Genomic DNA, 24,096 nt, shown 5'->3' with positions numbered 1-24,096 from the left:
GAAATCTTTAAAATACTGTACTTTCCATCTGGGATTACATTATGTTACTAAATCAAGATATTTTTCAGGACTTTTAGTAATTTTTAGAATGTGTTTTCATATGGAGCTTGCATATTTATTATTAAATTTATCCCTATTAATTTTCTATATTCATTAAATGGAATTTTTTATATTCATTGTATTTTCTAACTAGAGTTTTTTGTGTTAGTATATGAGTTTTGTTTTTGGCACTACTATGCTTAACTTTATTTTCTGTTTTATTAGGTTTTCTGTTCTATTCATTTTTTCAAATGTAGAGTATCCACTATTACTATATTTGAATAAAAGTAATTTGTTCTATTTTTATCCTTTTTATTTCTTTTTCTTATGATTTGGCATTTGCTAAAACTGCCAGAAAAAAAGTTAAATAATAGTAGGGATGGTAGATTATTATAAATTAAATTGGCATCATTATTGCTTTTTTTATTTAAAAAATTATTTCATTCATACCTTTTCTTAATATTGGATAAATTGGAGTGGTTTTCCTAGGTCCATTTATAGGAATAACCATCCCTCTTTAATCCTGTCATTTAAATTTGATTTATGCAGTAATTTCAAGTAAACAAAATAATACTGGGTTCATTTTAACAACATAAACTAGTAACAATTGCATATTAACATATAGTCTTAAATAGCTTCCCCCATCAAAGATTTTCTGAAAGAGAAAACTAAAATAGTATTTATTGGAGGCTTGGTTAAAAATCTAACCAGGGTAGATGTGTATGTACTGATATAGAAGAATGTCCACCAAATATTTTTGACTTAATTTGTAGAACAACGAAATTTGTAAAACGAAATTTATACACATTCACACAGACCTACACACATGTTTTTATTTTATGGTCTAGAAAGGAACACATCAAAAGTATCATAATAACAGAGGCTAACACAGGGCTGTGGTTTGAAGAGTGAGAGAGGTTTCTTTACTATTCATAAATGTCAGGGTCCTCCCTGTACTGTCAAGCACTCATTTCCTAAAATTCACCCTCGATCCATTAGTGATACATGAAAACCAATACTGCTACATTGTATTTTGAAAAGTCTTAAATTACAACATAAACCGTACCTGAAAAGTCAAGTTACTGTATATATTACTGATATGATATCCAGGAAAAGAAAATGCTTTTATATTTTCCCCCTCAAACACATCAAGACATGCCATCTACTTTAACTGATTTAATACACATAACCACATAAAAATTTCATGGAAAGTACAGCTTAGATGCTGTTTTACCTATCTACCTTCTTGTCTCTGAAGGCTGTTTACCATTGAGATTCAGCTTATTCTGGGAACTGTGCTACCTTCCTTAAACTACACGTTTCCATTAGCTGATGGAGAGTCCCAAGTTGGTTTACCCTCTTTTTCTAAGACACTAGTCATTTTCCTAACAAGACACAAACTCCTGGTGAATGAGCTCCTCCTCTGCCTGCCACCTTGCTCTTTGGATGTTTCTAAGGTAGAAAATACAGTGAGAAAGAAAAGTGAAAGGATTGTTAATAAAGGTAACAGTAAATTAACGTTTATTCAGTGCTAAAAAGCTTTCACACAATTTTCATTTTAGATTATTTGGTCTAAAAATAGACTAAGAGCTAAGCCAGATACTGACTTACGGATTCTTTGGTTTATGAATATTTATGACATGGGGTATAATGAGTTGCCTGGTCTCTATACCAGAAACAAATTAATTAACCAATTAATTGTAATAATAACTCAAATTAATTGAGTAGAAGACTTTTATTCTGCAAGTCAAACAATCCCTCGCAGTGCAGAAATGCATTATTAGGAACATTTTTTCTTTCTGAAATGCCTTTCTCTATTTGTCCTTGAAAAAATAATAAACTCCATAGTTGTTTTGAAGCACAGAGCACTGCAGTTTCTAAAATAGAGCGGAGCTGGCTTGGGACATGCTTCCCACCAAACTGCCTTCGCAGTAATCAAATACAGTGCTGAAAACCTGGTCAAAATAAAAGCACTAGTGGAGTAGAGGCTGATTCTGGTTTGGAGCTTTCTAGCTCCTCACATATCTAGTTTTAGAGTCCAGAATAATCCTAGAGAATGTTTGTTAAATTAAAAGCTGAAACATGTGTCTTGGTAGAAAGAGAAAATTACACCCTTTTCAACAATTTACCAATTTCCATAATCAAACCTAAAATGTTTAGATTTTAATTGAAAAAAAAATTTCCATGGAGAATTATAACATGTCATTTACTTTGATATATAAAACTAAATGTATGAAGGACTACTTTATCCATTAAAAATGTACACAGTAACAAACTTTTAATACACTACCCAGATCCTTAATTATAAAAATAAAATCAGGTTTATGTTTTGTGTTTAACTGTAAATGCTACGTTAATATTGCTTTCTTTATAATTATTTCGGGAATAAATTTCTATTATGATTTGAGGAAAATGGGGTATCTGTCAGTTATAAAATGAAGCAAACATTGAAGTAACTCAAGTATTTGAGGAAGGTAAGCGAATCCATATGCTTACTGATTTTTACTCATTCTATAAAGGTTGAGCTATTTTAAAGCAGACACAAACAGAAATCAAAAACACAAACTGCACCTCCCATATACAATTAGAAATGTGAATTAAAATTTATTTTACCATCTCTGTGCTTGCGATTAGCAAAATCTCCTCTTTAATCTGTCTTTACTCAGTGCTATATTGTTGATCTTAAGATATTTTTATGGATAAAAGCCCTGATGTTCAAAGAGCTCATTTATACTTCTCCATGGGAATTTTTCCTTCATTGACAGAAACCAGTAACTATTTTTAAAAGGATTTTTTTATTGATTGACTAAATGAAAAAGATCTACAAAGGGCTTCGCTCGTATTGTACCAAATACATTTCAACATTTATAACAAATAACTTAATTTCATAGAAAACTATAAACAGGTAGGGATATACTAGTTACAAAAAACATATATCTTACAAAGATATGAAAAACCATTGGTGGAAGGATAGGAATGAACAAATAGCCCAACAATGCATAAATCAAACAAGGTGTAAATGAAAGTGTCAGCCGTTCATTTTTAGATCCGTTGAGCTCTAGGCGGCTGGACATAGTTGTTGGTAGTAAAAACTGTCTCCCTCCAAACGGTCGGTGGAGAGCAGCATGATTGGCAGCACAAATAGAAGACAAAGGAGAAAGCTTCAATCTGCAGCTGATGCACAAGAAGAACATGGGGAGCTGAGTTTACAATAGAGATGACATTACCAAGCTAATGGCATGGGCAATCATGGGGCCACCACGCATCCCGGGTATCAGCGGGTCATCCATTTTCAGCTAAGTGTTAGAGTACCTTTTTGCTTTTTCTCACCACTGCAGGGGTAAAACAACCGAGTGCGGGAAACCCACTGACTGGTAATAAATTACTATATTGGATACTTTTTGTTTTCTTTCAGCAATGACTTTACTGTGTATTTTTGCTATCATTACCAATTAAAGTAGAGGCTGATTTACTGAACTGTATCTAACAGTATATCAGTCCCGATGCTCCAATTGCTTTGGCCAGTATCACAGGGTCAAGAGGCTCTTTTGACCTTTATCATCTAAGTCTTTCTGACCACTCACTATTTGAAGCAATCTCAGCTGAACAGATGGACACTTTCTGCGACACTATAAAGCTTAGAATGTAAAGATAAATGAAATTGTGTTTCAGGCTTCAAACTGGTTTATGAGTATGAAATATTGGTAGTGTATCCAACAAAATAGCCAGTTTTAAAGAGCATACTCTAACTCTGGTTAATGGACAAGATTGCTTACTTTTTTTTAATGGTCAGTTTTGTTCTATAAGTCTGAGGAGTAGAATTTTGTAAAGCATAACTAAGGGTTACTTGGTTACATGTTGATTACTATAACAATAAGCCACTTAAAAATGCAGGGTTTACTTTTCATTACTGTGCAATGATATTATTGAATTTTTTAAAAATTAATGATGCATCAAGAAAGTTATAACATACACTGAAAAACAAGATTATGGATTGGATGAAGTAAAAATAAAGATTTTAATTGCCCTTAGACTTAAATTTTTCTCTTAAACTATGTCATTCACTTACTAGAAGGAGAGTATAGTATTTTTACATATCTGGATATGAAAGGAAAATGATTAAGTGTCAGTTTTATATTTTATTAACCTGTTTGTGTTAGTATATCATCATGGTTATTTGAATATTTTGAAATTTTTAACCCAAAGTAGAAGATGTATATATTTTTCTTCACTTGAATTAAGGCTAGTTTCCTCTAAGTAAAGTGACCATATAATTTATTGTTCAAACCAGGCAACTTTTGAGAGTGAAATAGTGCACTATTAATAATTACACTGGAACAGTAGGCATATACCAGGATTGTTCCAGTGATCCTAGATGTATGGTCACCTAATCTTAAAGGAATGTGGCAACAAGTATACTTCTTTTTTTTTAAAATCTATGTTTCTGTTATGTTACTCTTGAAATGTGACTATTGTTCTGTAAATCACAATTATAATTCTGTAAGTCTATTTTTTTAAATGACTAAAAAGAAGATACATTTTTTTAACTTTCAGTTTCAATTTATTTAGTTTCAATTCTTGAAAACTTCTGATTTGTATTAAACAAACAAAAAATAACCAAAGTCTCAATTATAAGAATACTACTAATTTTCTCAAGACTAAATTTCTATATTTTGTGCTTATAAAGTCCATGCTACTAGAATCCTATTATGATATATCCAAAATAATCTCTCAGCAATCAACTACATTTCCATAAGGCAAACAGATTTGGTTGTAGGCAAGACCAAAACAAGAGACATAACTGATTTAGAGTTAAACAAACCACTCACCACTTTGGGACAACTAACTAGTTTAGTGAGAAAAGGAGAGATACAGAAAAGGAAATAAGATGGTAAACAAAATTACCAAGGGGTCAGAAGGAACATTTCAGGGCATCCTGGACTGGGAATTGGCTAACATACTAGGACAAAGGTTACGGGCAGATGCATCCTTCCCAACAAAAAAGAACCACAACCACGGGTGTGTCCTCAATTTCTGAAAAGGGACAAAAATCAATACCAGCTTTAAAGTTTTAGGGTTTTATAAGTAATTCTGAGAACAAATGTGCAATACAATCTTCTTTCTAGGCAATGAAATACCGCGTGACAGAGATCGACTTCGGGGAAAGGCTCTGAGAAAGTTAAGGAAAAACATGGCAAGTTGAGGTACGGCCAAATAGGAATTGTGGAAAATAATTCACATAACCAAATGCTATGGACTGAAGGTTTGTGTGCTGGGACTCCCCCACCATAATTCATAGGTTGAAATTATAATCTCCGTGTGATGGTATTTGGAGATAGGGACTTAAGGAGGTGATATGGCTATGAGGGTGGGATTAATGCCCTTAGAAGAAGAGTCCAGGGAGCTAGCTCACTTTCCTTCCACAATATGAAGGTACAATGAAAAAACAGCCATATGCAGCCAGGAAGACAGCCTTCACCAAACACCAACTCGGCAGCACCTTAATCTTCCCAGCCCGCAGAGCAGTGAGAAATAAATTTCTGTTGTTTATAAGCCATACCATCTATGATATTTTGCTATAACAATCCAAGCTAAGATGTTTTTATTAAATCTAGGAATAATTAAATAATTGCTGATAAACTTATCTAGCTTTCTACTGAAGCCAAAACATTCCTCTAAGATGTAGGGTATTACCAGTATTAGAGAAAATATAGAAAAGATTATCTTATCTTGGTACAAAGCTATGGTGAGGATGCCATCGGAATGCTGGGCAAATCTGGCTAGATCTCAGGAAAAGAAATGTTTCACTATTGTAAAAATTATGATAACACAGAATATGAAATGTTAACTCAGACACCAAATTCTGAATTACAGAAGAGACTAAAGATATTGATATACATTTAGAGATTTAAAAAAAAAAAATTATTAAGAAAAACAAGAGACATTTGAAAGTCATGCTTAACTTTACAAAAATAGATTTTGCTATATTGTTTTTGCCTTTAATATGTGGTCTACTCAGCGTCCTATAAAAAATTCAATTAAACTAATAGAAAAAAGTAGTCATATCAAATTCAAAAGCAATTTCATTTAAAAGCTAAATTATATGTAGCACAGAAGATAAAGTCCTACATGCTCTCTTTAAATAGCAACTGTTTCCTTAAATTTTTGTATCTCTCTCTGTATATAATTATCAACTAAGATAACAACTTTATGTTGCTAAATTACTCTGCAATCACACCCCCAAGAGATGAAAACTAATTAAAAGAGATGTGCTGCTGTTGGTGGGAATGTAAATTGATACAGCCACTATGGAGAACAGTATAGAGGGTCTTTAAAATACTAAAAATAGAACTACCATATGACCCAGCAATCCCACTACTGGGCATATACCCTGAGAAAACCATAATTCAAAAAGAGTCGTGTACCAAAATGTTCATTGAAGCTCTATTTACAATAGCCAGGACATGGAAGCAACCTAAGTGTCCATCAACAGATGAATGGATAAAGAAGATGTGGCACATATATACAATGGAATATTACTCAACCATAAAAAGAAACGAAATGGAGTTATTTGTAGTGAGGTGGATGGACGTAGAGACTGTCATACAGAGTGAAGTAAGTCAGGAAGAGAAAAACAAATACCGTATGCTAACACATATATATGGAATCTAAGAAAAAAAAAAAAAAGGTCATGAAGAACCTAGGGGCAAGACGGAAATAAAGACACAGACCTACTAGAGAATGGACTTGAGGATATGGGGAGGGGGAAGGGTAAGCTGTGACAAAGTGAGAGAGTGGCATGGACATATATACACTACCAAACATAAAATAGATAGCGAGTGGGAAGCAGCCACATAGCACAGGGAGATCAGCTCCATGCTTTGTGACCACGTAGAGGGGTGGGATAGGGAGGGTGGGAGGGAGGGAGACGCAAGAGGGAAGAGATATGGGGACATATGTATATGTATAACTGATTCACTTTGTTATAAAGCAGAAACTAACACACCATTGTAAAGCAATTATACTCCAATAAAAATGATAAAAAAAAAAAAAGAGATGTGCTATAGATATACTAATTTGACTTACTCCAAACACCTTTGTTTCCCAACTATGACTTTTAAGTCAGTGGTATCATGCTGATGCTTTCCAGACATCATACTAATAAGCTTATAATTGGCCAAAAGGTTAGAAAGGATGTCAGCTGAAGGAAAATAACTTAGAATTGGTTTACCACTAAGTATATCAAAGGACAAAAAAAAAAGTCCTTTTTTTTTTGTAATGCTTCTTATGTGTATTTATATAAAGAATAACCAGCCAAACACTTATTTTGGATATATGTCTCTGTGTGGCCACCAAACATTTTAGTCAATTCGATTTAACACATACCTATTAAATTGAAACCAATACCTACAGAATACTCTCACAAAAAAAAGTGTATAATATAAACTAAAGTTAAAAGTGAGGACATGCATTCTTTCAAATGACTACACACACAATAAATTACCACATAGCTAGTAATTGACAAGATCAAGTTTGTAGACTACCTTCGAGAAGTAAGAAGTGGGAGAAATAAGACAAAAAATGTCCAAAAAGCCAAAATAGATTTCACAAGCCAGGGCTCCAAAATTGAGTGCAAACAGTTTTAAATTTTAGCAAAGAGGGAGCATTACAAGATTATATGTTAATGACAACCAAAAACAGTACTTTCCAGTGGAAAGCTTCCACTTCTCTTCTTGTGGCCTATTACACTCAATTAAAACAGAATCTAATCACAGCTTTGCCGACTGCAGGGGTTAGAAAACCATGGCCAGCAGACCAAATACTGCCTACCACATCTTTTTTGTAAATAAAATATTCCTGAAACACAGAAATGCTCATTTGTTTATGTATAGCCAATGGGTGTTTTTGGCATTACAAAAGCAGAGTTGAGTAGTTGTGACAGAGACTGCATGGCCCACAAATTTAAAAATATTTACTATGTGACCCTTGACAGAAAAAGTCTGACAATCCCTGGCCTATTTTAAATGAACAGGAATTTTAAATGTGCACAAAAAAATTTTTTTAGACAAAACCACAATATAAATATAAAGCAGGCAATTTAAGGTATTAAATCCCCTTGATGCAGGTAAGTTATATTCTAAAAAAGGACTCTATCTTAAGGTTGTATTGGATGTTTTTTTGCCACCTAATGTGATTTTCCACTATAAATATAAGTTGCTCTCAGAAGTCCAAGGCCAGGTCCAAAGCCTTCTTTTTATTTTCCTGCCGGACAATAAGACAGTCAGCTTCCGCTGTTGCCACTGTATATTTAATCTCCAGGCATATCATCTTCCCATCAATCCCCTCCTCACCACTCATCTTTGTATTCTGGGCTTTTGGACCTGCTGTTCCCCACAGCAAAATTATTCCTGCATCAAGATTTAGACCCAGCATGAATTTCTGCACTCTGTGAACAGCGTGGGCCTCACCATCTACAGGGTTCTAGTAGTACTTTGGGATGTAGGTCTATTAGAGCACAGGTATTGTATAATGGCTTTTACCAATTTGATGTTAAAAAACTCAGCCCCAACTAATAATTTCCTTTTCTTGCTGCAACTATGCAATAGCTTCTTCTTCCTGACACCCCCTTTCCTCTAATCCAATTCCTAAATAGGTCTTTGGCAGTAGCTGTTTGCTTTGCCTAGAAAATTCTCCCCTCTGCTAGCCACATGGCTGGCCACATCTAGCCATTCAGACAGTACAAATGCTACCTTCTCCTCTGACCTTCTCTAACTACTCTGCCTAAAGTAAATCCCCAGGCCCTCTCTGTCACATTGTCTGATGTTAATTCACTGCAAAGCCTTCATCACTATCTGACATTCTTTTTCTTTTTTTTTAAATTAATTTTTATTGGACTATAGTTGCTTTACAATGTTGTGTTAGCTTCTACTGCACAGCAAAATGAATCAGCCATACATATACATATATCCCCTCCCTTTTGGATTTCCCTCCAATTTTGGTCACCACAGTGCATTAAGTAGAGCTCCCTGTGCTATACAGTATGTTCCCATCAGTTGTCTGTTTTATACATAGTATCAATAGTGTATATGTGTCAATCCCAATCTCACAATTCCTCCCACCCCACCCCTTTCCCCCTTGATATCCATACATTTGTTCTCTACGTCTGTGTCTCTACTTCTGCTTTGCAAATAAAGTCATCTATACCATTTTTCTAGATTCCACATATATGCGTTAATATACAATATTTGTTTTTCTCTTTTTGACTTACTTCACTCTTTATGACACTCTCTAGGTCCATCTATATCTCTACAAATGACCCAATTTTGTTCCATTTTATGGCTAACATTCCATTGTATATATGTACCACATCTTCTTTATCCATTCCTCTGTTGATGGACATTTAGGTTGCTTCCATGTCCTGGCTATTGTAAATAGTGCTATGAACATTGGAGTGCATGTGTCTTTTTGAATTACGGTTTTCTCAGGGTATATGCCCAGTAGTGGGATTGCTGGGTCGTATGGTAGTTCTATTTTTAGTTTTTTAAGGAACCTCTATACTGTCCTCCATAGTGGCTGTATCAATTTACATTCCCACCAACAGTGTATGAGGGTTCCCTTTTCTCCACACCTTCTCCAGCATTTATTGTTTGCAGAATTTTTGATCATGGCCATTCTGACTGGTGTGAGGTGATACCTCACTGAAGTTTTGATTTGCATTTCTCTAATAATTAGTGATGTTGAGCACCTTTTCATGTGTTTGTTGCCCATCTCTATGTCTTCTTTGGAGAAATGTCTATTTAGGTCTTCCACCCATTTTTGGATTGGGTTGTTTTTTTGATATTGAGCTGCATGAACTGCTTGTATATTTGGAGATTAATCCTTTGTCAGTTGTTTCATTTGTGAATATTTTCTCCCATTCTGAGGGTTGTCTCTTCATCTTATTTATGGTTTCCTTTGCTGTGCAAAAGCTTATAAATTTAATCTTCTTTTAAAAAATTATAGTCTATCTCCTCTTACTAGAAATGTAAGTGTCATGAGTGCCAAGACTTTGTTGAAATTCTTAGTATCAAGAAGACTGTCTGGCACATAGTAGGTGTTCAATGGATATTTGCTGAATGAATAAAAGATTCTGTTCTGCATTCCACACTACAAAACTTACATAATATATAGACATAGCAATTCTTTCAAGTAGCATAAGGTCTAGTTGAGAATATAAGACATATATATACTTGTAAAATAACTAGGCAATCCATAGTTAACTTACAAGTGTTTAACTAGTGCATGTTAAATAGCATGCAGATATTGTAGTATGGGTAGGATTTGACTAGGTGGAGAGAAGAGCACCTCCTGTACATGATATTAGGCAAGAAGAGATATGTGCAGAGTGGAATCAGTAGGGCAACCGTGTGGAGGGGCACTGACCTGCCCGCCATTACCAAGACACCCTCTCCCTGGAGGAGGAGCAAATCTTACAAGGAAGAAGAGCAAATCCCATGAGGATTGGTGTCTCCTCGGGCTCTTAACCCAGCACACTACCCTGTGTTCTCACAATAAGGAGTTACCTAAAGCATTTACTGTCATACATATCAAGGAGTAGAATCAGCCCTCTCTTCACCAACCTCTGATGAGAGGTTCAGCAATTTTCAAATGATCTATGAATGTAGGAAGTGATGTCGGCCACTTGAGGGATGGAGGATTGTACCAGAGACTTTGCATCTGGGAAATGAAACATAAATCAGGCCTCTTCATATTTATTACACTTACATTTCTAAAAGTTATTACAAACCTGTGATTAGACTGTTGCTGGCTTCAGGGGTTTTGTGTCAAGGGGAGGGCTTAGTAAAGTAATTATTTGAGGGAAGCAGAGGGCTCATGATATATAGTACAATCCTCAGGCTATTTTTGAGTGCTTATTTTAGAAAACTTTGTTACTAAAAAAAATAGTCTGAAATTTAAGGCAAGTGAATAGGGCAATAACAAACTTTGCTGGTGTAAGAAACCATTTAACTACACTGCCTTTTAATCTTCCTTTCTGAGTCTATATCAGCTCACCATTGTTCCTATCTTACCTGTAGTGAATCATTCCTCCCTAATGTGCTAAATATCCTAAATTTCATTACCAGTTTTAATAAACTTTTTCTTATAAACTTTGGTACTGGTTTGGACTGGTCTAAATATCGATATGCCTTTCAAACTTTTGAATTGATTGAAATTTGTGTCTAAATATCAGTGGGGTAGCAGTTGTGTTTCAACAACCTCTTTGCTATTATTGACTATTTTTTTGCTAGATCACTCCCCTCTGGAAGATCAAGTCACACATAAAAACCCAATTTGGACTTTAAGCAATTGACTGACAAAGTAAATACCCATGGGGGGGGGCATACATTTTCATTGTTTCTGTTACAATTCAAAAAAGGACATATTCTTCACTTTCTTGCCATGTATTTTTCATGTTTCAATTTTAGTAATTTTTAGTCCATGTGTTTATTCAACAAATATTTTCTGAAAATCTGCCTTGTGTCCAACATATGCAGGTGATGAGGATACCATGAAAAACTGACAGCATATCACTGCCTGTTTTGAGATTATACTGTTGTGGAAGGTGGGGAAAATAAAAAATGAAATAAAAAGGATGCTGAGACAGAGAATAAGGGGAGGTGGGCTGCTACATACTTTATGGAAAATGACATTGAAGCTTAGACTTCAAGCTGAAGAATCAGAGGGGAAATATTCTGATAGCAGACAAGCAATAGGGAGAATATGAGTTACTTTAATGAGGCCAAGTAGCTGGAGATTAAATATGTAGCTGGAGGTTATGGCCCCAAATCTACAGTTGACCTTTTCAATATCTTTTTCTTTATAATTTTGGATTTTATCTGAGGATGACTACAACTCAGATGAATAATAGTTGAATATCCATTTCTGAGGCTCTTTTCTTTCCATCCAGGTCATGCTGGTGGAAGTTGAAAGACTAATTCATAAACTGTACTGTGTGTTCAACAGATTGGAAAGTCACACAGCTGAAGAATATGTTCAATCTCCACCCAAAGATAAGCATCAAAATCAAATTTAAAACTCAGAAGGTATGCTAAGAGTAGATATTGTCCCCAGCTTAGGAGCTACAATAAAAATCACATAAAAATAATACTGATTAACAATTTGAAATTTATTAACATCCTGAAATATTAAAGGAGATATTTTCTAGGTTTTGACTATGCTTCCAGGTGTCCAGCATGTGGAACTCCCTGAAGGAACAGACAGGGTGAAAAGGTCCCAAAGAGAAACAAGAGTTTGATTCAAACTTCAGAAACGATTAGTACCAGGATAGCTAATCAGGGCACTTAAGCAGATGTTGAATGTTACAGAACCAGAAGAAGAGAGTAATAGTCCTAAGACAGCAGTCACCCTGAGTTAGAATGATTCCCATCCATAAGCAGAATTGTAAGATTGCCCACAGTATTCTCAAAACCTGGCAAAGCATATCTTCTTCCAGTTATCCAACCAAACAGTAATCTAGGTACTGCCATGAAGGGATTGTGCTGATGTAATTAAGGTTCCAAATCAGTTGACTTTAAGATAGGAAGATTATCTGAGTTGTCCTGACTTAATCACATTGAGTTTTTGAAAGCAGAGAGTTTTTTATGGCTGATGGCTGAGGGGGAAGTCAGAGATTCAGAGTACTAGAGGGACTCCCTACATAAGAAGTTCTCCACTGCTGGCTTGAAGATGAAAAGACTGTACATCAAGGAATGTGTGGCCCCCCTGGTCGACAGCCAGCAAGGAAACAGGGACTCCAGTCCTACAACCAGAAGGAAATGAATTCTGGCAATAACCTGAATAAGCCTGGAAGAGGACCCCAGCCTCAGATGATACAGCAACTGCAGCCCACACCTGGATTTCAGTCACATGAGACCCTGAGCAAAGAACCCAATGTCATGCCAGATTCCTGGCACAGAAGAAATGGTGATATAATAAGTGTAATTTGTTCTAAGCCCTTACATTTGTGGCAATTTGCTACATAGCAACAGAAAACTAAAACACCATCATCTCAAAGGGTTCAGGTAGAAGAAGTCAGAGTGGTCATTAGTGAGACCACTGGTTCCTAAAGAGGCAACCTGGAAGGCAGATGTATACTAAGGAGGGTGATCAGACAGAGAAAAGAAAAATCAGAGCTCCAAGCAAAAGCTAAATCCTATCAACTAATCACAGAAAAGCCAGGGAATTCTGAAATTCTGGGACTATAAAAATATCCAAAACCAACTTTTAGTACACCAGATCCCAAGCTCAGTTGGCAAGGAATCTTCAAGAAGATGGGATGGGGAAGTGAAGAGAGGACAACACAGGAACCCAGCCATGAGAGAAATCTGGCAGGTCAAAGTCTGGCTACAGGATCCATCCACCAGTGGATTCAGCTATACTGACACTGAGAGAGCAGATACAGGAACCAGAAAGTCTCAGTTCCAGCTCTAAACCCAATTTACTGTGTGATTCAATCAAGACTGGGCTCCAAAATTCTCCTAAGAAAGGAGAGAACAGATAATTTGACCACTTCTCGTTCTAACAGGCTACAATGCTAAAACTAGGAATAAAGGGTCTGATGAACCTGTCTCCCTCCATTACTACTTTTTATGTATACAGATTATTATTTTAGTTCCAGGAGCAAAAAAGGAAGTAAGACATTTGCTACCAGAGAGTAAATGTAGAGGGCCAAGTTTTGTATAATGAGACCTCTAGTGGGAGCTGGGAAGAAAGTAGTAAAGGTGAGTACAATTTCATATTTTGTAAGCTTTCATAATAGCTTTCTAAAAACCAGCAAGTCTCAGACAACATGTGAAGACAAAAAAATAAAACCTAAAATTTTCAGTTATATTTGGATGTGCATGAAGTTAAACACGTGTATAAGAAAGGCCCTGCTGCTCACAGCAGCCTCTTATGACCATTTTAAAAAATATCTGATAGGAATAATCATACCTGGACCAAAAGCTTATGCAGGATATTTCAATTTAGGCTAAAAAAACTGTTTCCAGACTAATATGAGCTTCATAATATGTAGAAAATTACAAAAAATGTAATTTATGTCATTATTTGTATTTAATGTCATGAATGCCATTTGGGGATGCAGAGAACTGGTTGTGCCTTCAGGATGTCACTATTAAAACCCAATTCAGAAAAATGGATGAGAATACTAGCTGGATATATTTTTCAGTAAGTTCATGCTCTTAGTTCCAATGAATAAAGCTAAAGTTTGTTGTTGTTGTTGTTGTTGTTACCATCTTTATTGGAGTATAATTGCTTTACAATGGTGTGTTAGTTTCTGCTGTATATCAAAGTGAATCAGCTATACATATACATATATATCCATATCTCCTCCCTCTTGCATCTCCCTCCCACCCTCCCTATCCCATACCTCTAGGTGGTCACAAAGCACCGAGCTGATCTCCCTGTGCTATGTGGCTGCTTCCCACTAGCTATTTTACATTTGGTAGTGTATATATGTCAATGCCACTCTCTCACTTTGTCCCAGCTTACCCTTCCCCCTTATGGACAACCTGGAAGAAATGGAAAAATTCTTAGAAAAGTACAAACTTCCAAGACTGAACCAGGAAGAAATAGAAAATATGAACAGACCAATCACAAGTACTGAAATTGAAACTGTGATTAAAAATCTTCCAACAAACAAAAGCCCAAGACCAGATGGCTTCACAGGTGAATTCTATCAAACATTTAGAGAAGAGCTAACACCAATTCTTCTCAAACTCTTCCAAAATATAGCAGAGGAAGGAACACTCCCAAACTCATTCTACAAGGCCACCATCACCCTGATACCAAAACCAGACAAAGATGTCACAAAAAAGAAAACTATAATATCACTGATGAACATAGATGCAAAAATCCTCAACAAAATACTAGCAAACAGAATCCAGCAGCACATTAAAAGGATCACACACCATGATCAAGTGGGTTTTATCCCAGGAATGCAAGGATTCTTCAATATATGCAAATCAATCGATGTGATACACCATATTCACAAACTGAAGGATAAAAACCATATGATAATCTCAATAGATGTAGAAAAAGCTTTCTACAAAATTCAACACCCATTTATAATAAAAACTCTCCAGAAAGTGGGCATAGAGGGAACCTACCTCAACCATATGTGACAAACCCACAGCCAACATCTTTCTCAATGGTGAAAAACTGAAACCATTTCCGTTAAGATCAGGAACAAGACAAGGATGTCCACTCTCACCACTATTATTCAACATAGTTTTGGAAGTTTTAGCCACAGCAATCAGAGAAGAAAAAGAAATAAAAGGAATCCAAATCGCAAAAGAAGAAATAAAGCTGTCACTGTTTGCAGATGACATGATACTATACATAGAGAATCCTAAAGATGCTACCAGAAAGCTACTAGAGCTAATCAATGAATTTGGTAAAGTAGCGGGATACAAAATTAATGCACAGAAATCTCTTGCATTCCTATACACTAACGATGAAAAATCTGAAAGAGAAATTAAGGAAACAATCCCACTTACCACTGCAACAAAAAGAATAAAATACCTAGGAATAAACCTTCCTAAGGAGACAAAAGACCTGTATGCAGAAAACTATAAGACACAGGTGAAAGAAATTAGAGACAATACAAAGAGATGGAGAGATATACCATGCTCTTGGACTGGAAGAATCAACATTGTGAAAATGACTATACTATCCAAAGCAATCTACAGATTCAAAGCTAAGGTCTTCATACATTTTGTTTTTACCAACATAGGGGAAATATTCCATGAGAAGAGATGCTTTCTTTTCTGAGAATTGCTTCCTGTTACATTTTTGCATTTGCTGCTCTCTTAGGGCCAGTTTCAACATAAGTCATTGGTACAGAAGGAGTGCTCCTGTTGGGATTCCTTTAAATGGGTCCAGATGGTACTCTCAGTCTATAAGTGACATTACCAGCTTTCAAAAAGAAAGATTTTATTCTCTTTCATTTCTTTCCCGTTATAAGCCACTAACCCTTTCAGTTAACTCAACATCTGAATTTCTATAAACTTCATTTTTTACTCCTCAAAATACAATCCATTGTGGTAGTCATCAAAAATAGGATATAAACAGAAAATATTCCTGATGTCAGACAATGACTTGGTTACCAAGAAAACTCCAAGTGTCTGTAAGGAGTAACGTTTACCATCATCTTTTAATCAGAACCAGCAATTTGCTCAATAACAGAACATCTAAATCCACTGGAGTGAATTTGTATCCCAGAAGATTTAGACCTCTTTCAGTAAGTTGAATAGTCCATCTTTAGGTCCTACAAGAAGCTAGCCTTAACAAATTTGAAAAGTCATAGGGTTTTTGTTTTTGTTTTGCTTTTAATTACAACTGAGGAAAAAAAATGTAGGAAAGAAAAAAATGAGGGAGAAACAAAAAGTCTCTAAATGGTTATGGTGGGTAATACGGTAGGTACATTATTACATAATATATACTTTCTAAAATATCCCTATAAAATTATTGTGCAAATGGAGGCAAATTTAAAGACATGCTTTAATAAATTATGCTACTCTGTCCCTAGATTAATCTAAATACAAAATAAAACTGCCTGATATGTTTCACTTTTCTTCATCTTTCTAAGCTAGAATCCTCACCCACAAGTCAATTTATGACTATAATCAGAATATTTAATTCAAGAGAAAAGTTATAATCCTAGATTCCCATGTTTCTTACAGGATTGATTAATATTGTGGGGGTGGGGAAAAGTACTGAGGTAAATCTAGGCTAAATCTAGCGCTAAAGAACAACATAAACATTTATTCAGTGAAAAGATTTACTTTAGAATTAACAGAAGGGATAACATTTTTTGAAACCAACTAAAATCAAAGCAGAACAAACCCTTCTTCTTGAAGAAATGAGAACTGCCTATCAGCAATTATAAAAACAATAACACTGACCTTGAATCAGCCTTACAGGTCTTTGTACACAATTATCAGCTTTATGAATTTTCAGTTGCTATCTCAGCCACAAACTCAATAAATGCAGAGTTGGTCAGTAATAGGAAGATGGCTACTTTAACAGCTTTCACTGAAAGAGACATTTGAGAAAGTACACATTCCACCAGCTTTTCCCATGTTAAAAATGACAGCTTTTTCAAATCCTGCTTAGCACACCTTAGACGAAGGCTTAACGACATCTCAGGTAAACAATAAAAATTCAAAATCAAGTTCAGTCAAAACTAGAAATAATTTAAATAAATTATATCTGCAATTTAAATAAACTATATTTCCATCAGTCTGCTGAAAGCTTTTTACACCAGGAATTTTTTAAAATTAAATATTGGAATTCGAAGTAAACTCTGGAAATTTTTTTCTCATCTTGAGTATATAATTTCACTTCCTCTTCTGTATCTTAAATATAACAGCTAGCAACAGCAGAGAAAGCCAGTGAAAAAAGTCCTTGTGTGTGGTTACTGTAATTAAAAGATTCAATATCTATTACCGCCAGTCAGGTATCATAGCAACCCTGTATTGCTGAAAACGCTAGAAAAATCTTCAAAACCAGCAAGACTCTGCTTTAGGGAAATCTTCAGCAACACGGGGGACATTACTGGCTGTCAACATCTGTGGGTGTTGCCATGGGCACAGCCACAAAGAACCCTGCCATCTGTACAAAAAGGTACACACACAGAGAAGATGGGAGGACACAAGATAAACTGATAAGAGAATCAAAAAGAAGAAATAATTGCACTGGCAATATACAATAGGCACACACTTTTGAGTCCATGTTTTACACTAATTCTTTTCTATTGTAGCTGGAGAATCCAAATTCAACTTAACTGTAATTGTGACTAAACATGAACTAGGGGGTGGAAATAATATCCTAAAACTCTGCACTTGTACCATTTATCACAAGTCTTAATTTGAGACTCAAAGTGAATTACATTTAAAATAATACTTAAACTTCCACTTATAAACCCTTGATAGTTGTTTATAAATCTACAGAAGAGAAAAGAACAGGTTACCATGAACAAGGACCCAATATTGATTTTTCGGCAGTGCAGTAAGGCATCTCCATTCTATTTGGCTGCTGTCAAAGCCACTCTTTAACAGCTGGAGTCAAATTGCACTATTTACAGAAAGAGCCCTTGTCAAGTGGACCATAAGTAGCCTAACAATACGCTATTCAAATGGCACTTTGCCACACAAATTGCTGACTTGATGAATAACCTATGTCAATGACTAAGGCTAATATAAAAGTTTCATTTTTATGAGAGGTTTTACATTCACACATTAAGTAAGCTTTCTTTGAAGAACTATTAGGCTATATATTTCAGGCCTTTGGACGGACGCTGAAAATAATTAAAATCTGTTTAAATACATCAAGGGAACTGACAACATTAATATGGATCTGGTGTTAACTACATTTGTCACATGCGTCAGAACAGTGCCCTTCTGTTTCTGGCACTCCCCACCGGCACGTGCAGCACAAAGCCGGACTCGGACCAGCCGCGAACCATGAAATAGGAGCATTCTCCTTTTGTGCCTCTGATTTACATGGCCAACGAATGTTTAGATACAAGCAAGGCTTTGAAGTCCTGTGAGGAAATTCAGGGTTGCTTCTGTGTGCGAGGCGGACAGCTGGAGTCATTTAATGGTGTGGGGTTCCTACTTTTCACAGTGACTCTGAGACCTCCTGAATTAGTTTTGGAACAAAGCTGTGATATGCTTTTCAGAGTTTTCCTCAACACTGAGGGAACTTTGTATCAAAAATGCTTATACTCATGCCACAAAGTAAGAAAAGGGATATCCTTCATAGAACAGCTACAAAAAATTGCGTATTACAGAAATTTTTTTGACTTACAGTAGTTAAAATTACCATATAAAATGCTTATGAGAAATGGTTACACTGTCAAAAACTTGCACTACCTCACATGTGTTCAAAAAGCAAATTGACTTCTATATTTCTCTGCTATTGTATATTTCTCTATTCTATCTCACTAGGACAGGTGATAGCATTTAGGCACTAAGTTTTGAGTTGGGATTCACTAAATCAAAATACTTAAAACAAAAATCTTAATCCAATGTTAACAGAGAGAAATTCCTATATTTTCATGAAGGGCTGGCATGTCTAATAATAAAAATCTGTTTTCTTTTAAAATTATATAAAATTGATGCAAAATATTGTCTACATTAGAAACAATAGGCATATGCTGTTTATTACATTAAAAAGAATACTGAAAATTAACTACTAATCAAAAATGTGAAAATTATCATTCTATATTCAGGATTTATCCCTATATAACACAGTTGTTTTCAAATAAATATTATTTGTGCTTTTTGTAATCATTCAATTTTGATAATAAAATATAATTTAATGAAAACTGAGTTAATCTGCAACATGCAATATTGCCACAGTGAATTATTATTTCATATTGATACATGTAAATTCGCAGGTGAAATTTTCAAATTGCACAATTAAGAAACTACTCTAGTTCCATTTTGGTTATGTTTTTGTTTCATAAAATGTAAAAGAACTAATGTTGCATTCCAGTAAAGTAATATGTAGTACTGGGATCCGATTTTCTATTGGTTGCCTACCAGTACACCATCTGTGTTTTACAAGAGGTAGCAGGATAAAGCTCTAATAAGATTTTTCAGCAAATGGCACCAAACAGGCATCACTCTAAGGTCAACTAAAGGTTAAAAAAATACAAACATATTTGTAGAAAGCTCAACTGGAACATAAATAAATGTAAATGCATTATTTATAATCAATTTTATATATTTAGATAATGATGCATGTATAAGTGCTTTATTTAAAGAAAATTTCATTTTAAAAAATCTTGCTTGGATTAGGAAGCATAATGTGCACATTTGTTTTCCACAAAGGGCAGATTTTCAAACACATCAATTTCATGAATGCTGTCAGGGAACAGACTTGATACAAGGGCTTTTGGATTACATTCCTCATAGTGCAGAAGAAGTTGGGATAAGCTGCTTTATTAAAAATTAGATATCTAGCTAGAGGGTAGGTATTGTCTATTTTGCTAGTTCCTCCAAGTACCTCATGATTTCCAAGTCTAGAGAGGACTGACTAGATCAGAAATTGGCAAATAATGGCCAGCGAGTATCAAATGTGGTCCACTGCTTGTTTTTGTAAATAAAATTTTATCAAAACACAACTACACTCATTTGTTTAAGAATGGTCTGTGGTGGCTTCTGTGCTCCAACAGCAGAGTTGAATAGTTACAACAGCAAAAATACAGCCTGCAAAGCCTAAAATATTTACCATCTGGTCCTTTACAAAAAAGTTTGCTTATCCCTGGTCTAGTTCAACATTTGTCCAACATAAATAAAATGCAAACTGCATGTGTAATTTTAAACTACCTAGTAGCCATATTGAAAAACATAAAAAGAAACAGGTGCAATTGGTTTTAATAATATATTTTATTTAAGCCTGTATATCCAAAACATCATTTTAACATGTGGTGTTAGCCAAATTTCAAGTGCTCCATAGCCATGTATGGTTAATGGCTGCCATATTAAACATGTAACTCTAAAAAAGCAACCAGGGGGAGCTGTTGGGGACCCATTCTACAGAAAATCAGGTTGTTTTTTTAAAAGGCATTTCCAGGACATTACAATGGGTCTAAATTGCGGCAGTTAAAATAATCCTGTTTATTTTTTTACTCATTTTACAGACAAGAAGTGTGGAAAAAGAATTTAAAACCAACCAACAGAATAATAGACAAAAAAGACCTTCCCTCGTTAAAATCTGATGAGGTAACGAAGAGTTCTGCCATGTAAAGATGATTTTAGTAAGGTTGTTTATTTTCTACTTTGAAGCTAAATTCGTCCCCCTGCAATTTAAACAGTTTTTATCTTGTTTTATCCTCAGCAGAATCTGAGAAAAGCAGTTCCCCATCACTAATATGATATTGTTTTCCCTTAAATCCTTTAAGACTCTGGTCCTCTCCTACTCCAAAGGTTTTTCTTTGCCTAGCTGCACAAATTCAACTCCTTTGGCCTTTCTAATTGGACCCATTTTTTAAATGTTTTATTGTATTTGTTGTTCTCTTTAAAACCTTCTCCTAAATCTATATGCACTCTTCAAATGCAAGAAGGAAAAGTGGACACAGCATTCTAATAAATGCAAAATATTGCCAAACACAAAGAGCTCACCACACAGATATTACATGCTATTCTTCCATTTAAACAGTTCATGCTACCATTCGAAAATACTTCACTTGTCTCTCACTGAAGTCCATACCAAAAAATTCTGAAACACAGAGTAACCCTACATAGTTCCAAATTTTACAGGCTTATTGTCCCTCATTTCTCCCAGCTCTGAAATAAGTGTGATTCAATTCCTCTTCTTTAAATCTGCTTTTTTTTAATCTTATGAAAACTAATGAAGCATTTTACTATATTAACAAAAAGGAGAATGGAGAATTTATAAGCATTCTTGAAATTTTATGCTTATCAAATTCATAAATAAAAGATCAAGATAAAACAATCTTAAAGGCTTACATCTAAGACGATGAGAAGAAGATATGCAGTACATAATTGGAGAAGATATAACTTAGGAGAAGCACAAATAAAAATAGCTCTACTCAACAGTAAGCTCAATAATAAGAGAAGTAAAGTACATAGAACAAAGGAGGTGATAATCCTGTCTAATTCAGTTCTCCAACTCTGTAGAGAGTAAAAGTTGGAAATTGCAGTCATCTAAGGTAAAGGGCAGCAGCTAGGAAATGAAGTTGGGATCAGCCTAAGAGTAGGAAAACAAGACCCCGGCATTTTATTGCCTTCTGGAGTCAAGAAAGAAACAAAATTATATAAAGAAAATGAAATCTATATATACTATTATCACTACCTAAAGGGTAGCTCTGAGGTCCTGCAAGAAACAGCAGTCAGTTTACCTTCTGGGAATTAAACTAGTAAAATAGGCACTTGATGAATGAGATTTGCTCCTGCAGACCTTAGGCATATGACATGCACGAGTCAAAAGATATATCCAAGTTCTCATCCACTATTCTAGCACATAATTTCCACTATAAAATACAAATTCTATTGTGAAAGAAAAGCAACAAAGCCACATTAAGATGGGAATGCTTGGCAGTCAGCTGGGCTCACTCACTGGGCTTTATTTACCCCAACCTTAAAATACGTAATAGAAGTGTGGTTCTGTCTCCCACTTTAGGAGACTAAGACCCTATCACTTTCAACTTCAGTTGTGAATGTTAAAAAAATTCATCATATTGATATAATTGTCCTTATAAAACATGACTTCCTGAGAATTCCCTGGTGGTCCAGTGGTTAGGACTCCGAGCTTCCACTGCAAGGGGCACAGATTGGAATCTAAGGTCCCACATGCCACACGGCGTAGCCAAAAGAAAAAAACCATGACTTCTTTCAAGTTAAGAACATGAAAAACAGATTTGGAAAATCTAAAAACAATTAGACTAAATGAGAAAAGGAAAGAAAGGGGGAAAAAAAGCTGCAGCCTAATCACTGGTTTTAACATCTGCAGGAGAAAGCATAAACAAAAGTAGCTGGCCTAAAGAGAGAAATCCAAAATTTAGAAATTTTTCAATGTATATCAGCCTTGACCAAGGGAGCTAGTACCTCGATGGGCTGAAAGCAGGAACTGCATTAGCTTCTTAGAGCTCAATGAATGAATACCCTGGGGCTCTGACTCCATGCCCATCAAGGAATCCTCTGCTAAAATTCCACCTCCCCGTTCTCCCTCATGCCCTGTAGCTTTGCTACTGTGAGACTGCTGAGCAATGAACTGCCATCATATTTATCATTATAAATTAAAGAATTGTCATTCTAATTTAAATATTCATTTCTTGGGTGTTTTGTAAGTATGACTCAGTTCTCAAAAGGTTGACAAACTCTGGCCTCACTGATAAAATTGAAATCCAGTCTTTAAACCTAAAAAGCTGAGGCTCATATGCTGGTCCCCCCACCTCCACCCCTGCAGCTTTGAGGCAAAGCTTAGCAGCTAATTGGCCTTTCTTAAAAAATGACACATCCTTTTGCCTCTAACTACATACATACACATGAGATAAAATAAAGTCTTATTTAAAGTCCTTATTAATGTTACTTTAAGTCTTCATAATATCATTAAAATAACGGAAAATGTTAACAACATATAAATAGAAATCAGATAAAATTTGACTTAGAAACCCCACTTCTGGAAATATATCCCATTAAATAACACTAAATATTAAAAAAAAAAAAAAAAACAACTTTAGGTTCATTAGTTGTGTTAGTCCTAAACTGAAGCATAAAAAACAATCCATATATTAAGCCATAGGAAAATAATTCCTATCAGTATAGTATATACACAGTATAGAGCATGATGCAGCCATTAAAAAGAAATAGACATTATTATGAAAATATGTTTACATAAAAAAATACTACATTATATATACGCATGTAAATGCCACAGTTGCAACCTGAGGAGGGGATAACTTGGAGGTGTAGATGACAGAAGAATGGAAGAACCCCTTAAAGAAATCAGATTAAATTGCTCTGTCATGTTTAGAACTGAAAAATAATCAAACTCATGCAAATTCCTGTGACGCTGGTTAACGTGGCTTGAGAAAATGAATGTAAACTCCATCGTTGTGTGTTAACTGAGGCCTAGGATCCTAAAGAGCTAGTGATCCTAGAGATGCTGAGTATACCAAAAGAATTGCCCAAACAATGATCCAGTTTTTCTGATGTTTTTTGGTTTATTTGTAATCAGCATTTTAAAATGAGGTCAAATACCCAAGTGAAAAAAAAAGTCGATCCAGACCACAGAATATAATCTTCCCCCCTTTTCATTGAAAACCATCTAGAATTCAAGGATTAATATAAAACTGGCTCAATCTTGATAAGCCAGGACCTGTCTTATCAAAAAAGAATGCTATAGTCATTCATAAATAATAATCACTCAAAAAGTTATCCTGATTCACCCAAGATCGCTTGGTAGGTACGTCTGGTAGATGCGATCATCTCTGAGTTCTTATCTTTGTGCTGATATTTAATGGCCACATATTTATGAAAGCACATT

At 35.1% G+C, this 24,096-nt stretch overlaps 1 protein-coding gene across 4 annotated transcripts in view; it reads right to left on the bottom strand.

The window, feature by feature from the left end:
- WDR72 (WD repeat domain 72) overlaps positions 1 to 24,096 on the bottom strand; it is a 199,966-nt gene that overhangs the window by 102,408 nt on the left and 73,462 nt on the right. The gene's annotated exons all lie outside the window — the stretch shown is intronic.

The sequence above is a fragment of the Eubalaena glacialis genome, chromosome 2, assembly GCF_028564815.1.
Source record: "Eubalaena glacialis isolate mEubGla1 chromosome 2, mEubGla1.1.hap2.+ XY, whole genome shotgun sequence".
NCBI classification, from domain to species: Eukaryota; Metazoa; Chordata; class Mammalia; order Artiodactyla; family Balaenidae; genus Eubalaena; species Eubalaena glacialis.
The sequence above is the reverse complement of the archived record's forward strand: the minus strand, read 5'-3'. Positions and strand labels throughout refer to the sequence as shown.